At 40.7% G+C, this 2,618-nt stretch overlaps 1 pseudogene; it reads left to right on the top strand.

Annotated features, from left to right (window-relative positions):
- The first annotated feature begins 211 nt into the window (after nucleotides 1-211).
- On the top strand, nucleotides 212-831 carry LOC126068103 (high mobility group protein B2-like; annotated as a pseudogene).
- The last annotated feature ends 1,787 nt before the right edge of the window (nucleotides 832-2,618 follow it).

The following is a 2,618-nucleotide window of genomic DNA, read 5'->3' as shown; positions in this document are numbered from 1 at the left end:
TTTGTTAAAGCTATACACTTGTGGTATTTTCTGTTATAGCATCACTAGATGACTAAGACAACAGCTAATAGAAGAGGCTGAGGATTGCATTAGTGATAAACCAGTTCACACCAGAGCCCTTGGAAGGAAGCACCTCTGTCAGATCCGGCCACTTCGCCAGACTCTGAAGAAAAGCTCCTTGGCTCACACCAGCTAGATGCTGTCCCTCACCATGGGCAAAGGAGACCCCAATAAGCCACAGAGCAAAATGTCCTCCTCCAGATCTGTCAACAAGAGCGCAAAAAGAAACACCCAGACTATTCTGTCAATTTCACCAAGTTTTCCAAGAAGAATTCTGAGAGGTGGAAGACCATGTCTGCAAAGGAAAAGTTGAAGTTTGAAGATACCGCAAAAAGAGCCAAAGCCCACTATGACACAGAGATGAAAAATTACATTCCTCACAAAGGTGATAAAAAAAGAAAAGAAAAAAGATCCCAGTGCTCTTAAGGCACCACCACCTGCCTTCCTGTTCTACTCTGAACATTGCCCAAAGATCAAAAGTGTACACCTAGGCCTATCCATTGAGGATACCTCAAAAAAATTGGGTGAAATGTGGTCTGAACAATCAGCCAAAGAAAAACAACCATATGAACAGAAAGCAGCTAAGCTAAAGGAGAAATATGAGAAGGATATTGCCATATACTGTGTCAAGGGCAAAAGTGAAGGAGGAAAGAAGTGTCCTGGCAGGCAAGCAAGCTCAAAGAAGAGGAAGAACCAGAAGATAAGAAGGAAGAGGAGGAGGAAAAGGAAGAAGATAAAGATAATGAGGAAGAGGATGAAAATGAAGAATAAGTGGCTATCATGTAATAATGAGTGTAGAGTATGTATGTGTGCCCAGGCAACTGTTTAACTAAGAATGCGAATTCAAGTGCAGCTCAGTATTAGCTTCGGTATAAAAACTATACACGCTTTTGTATAGCTGATAAAATTCTTCACAAAGAAAATACTTTTTTTTTTAAATGCAGGTTGTCATTTTTTGAGGGGATACTACATACAGTTAGATCTTAAAGCTTCCAGTGTTGAATGTTTCTAAATATTTAATGGTTTCTTTAATTTCTTGACTTGTATTTTTTTTATATATGATAGAACAGCAAACTCCTAGGAATTAGAATCAATATTAAATTTGGGGGCTTTTAGGATGTTGCATTTTGTTTTTTAATTTTTTTTGTAATAAAATTATTTATATTAAAAAAACTAATACAAACAGTATATGTTAAGACATTTGAGAATAAAACAAAGCAAAAATCACGTTAAAAAAACAAGAGATAAACATTGTATAGAGTCTGAAGCCAAAAAGGAAAAAGCCTTCCTTCTAGTTATTAATGCTACATAACAAACCACCCCAAACTTAATGGCATAAAACAGTGACAATTTTATTTGGTTCACACTTTATGTAGGTCAGGAATTCAGAAAGGGAATAGCAGAGATGACTTGTCTCTGCTCCATCAAGTGTGGAGCCTCAGCTGGGAGACCTGAAAACTGGAGGTGACTTGAGAGTTGGGTGCTAGAACCATCTTCAGGCATTTTCACTCACATGTCTGGCAATTGATGCTGGCTGGTCTGGAATCTCAGTTGGGATTGTCAACCAGGGCACCTATATATGGCCTTTCCATGTGGCCTGGGCTTTCACACAGCATGGTAGTCTCAGTGTGGCAGACATTGAAGCTCAGGGTTTCAAAAGCATGTACCGGTGAAAAAGGCAAGAGCTGCAATGAATCTTTTGACAGCTTCAGAAATCATACAATGTAATTTCTGGTACATTCTATTGGCTACAAGCAAGTCACAAACCCACCCAGATTCAAAGAGAGAGGACATAAACCCCATCCCTCAATGGGAGGAGTGCCAAAGAATTTGAAGTCATTCAAAAAATGTTTTTTAAAAAAAGAGCCTTCTATAAATTTTTCTAAGAAACTAGATATGGAGGGAGGGCCAAGATGGCAGAATAGGCAGATGCTTCCTGCCATCTCTTTTACAACAAAGACCTGAAAAAAACAAGTAAATCAACTATATATGACAATCTAGGAGATGTAATCATCAAAGACAAAGCTAACAAATCAGACTGAGTAGCAGGTGGAGAGACAGACAATGCAAGGCAATGGAGAAGTACAGATGGTGAGACTACCAGTGCCCTGCTAGCTGAGTCTGTGCAGTGCACACAGGCTGAGGCAAGAAGCATCATTTAAAGTTGAGTTCACCATATCAGGTGCAGCCAAGCAGCAGTGAATATCCACACACCTCCAGAACCAAGTAGGAGTGACACCAGACCTGAAAAAGTTAAGTGTTAGCTTCTAATCTACCATTCAGGGGCAAAATAACCCCTCACCATCCAAGAATTTTATATCAGAGAAGTGTTTCCTTCCCCTCACCACCCTCCCACACTACTCCATTCCAATACCACTTTGGCAGCATTCAACAACTGCCATGCCCCCAAAGCTGGGATCTCAGGGCTGGATGAAGGCTCTGCCCCCTCACCCAGCTGCTGGCAGAAGGGGTCCACAGACTTGCAGCAACCTTCACCCCTCCTCAGACCTGTGTGGGTCAATTCAAGACTGCACGTCCTCATTACCATAAAACAGAAG

Source organism: Elephas maximus, chromosome 26, assembly GCF_024166365.1.
Source record: "Elephas maximus indicus isolate mEleMax1 chromosome 26, mEleMax1 primary haplotype, whole genome shotgun sequence".
Lineage (NCBI taxonomy): Eukaryota > Metazoa > Chordata > Mammalia > Proboscidea > Elephantidae > Elephas > Elephas maximus.
Note: the sequence above shows the minus strand (reverse complement) of the source record. Positions and strands in the feature narration are given on the sequence as shown.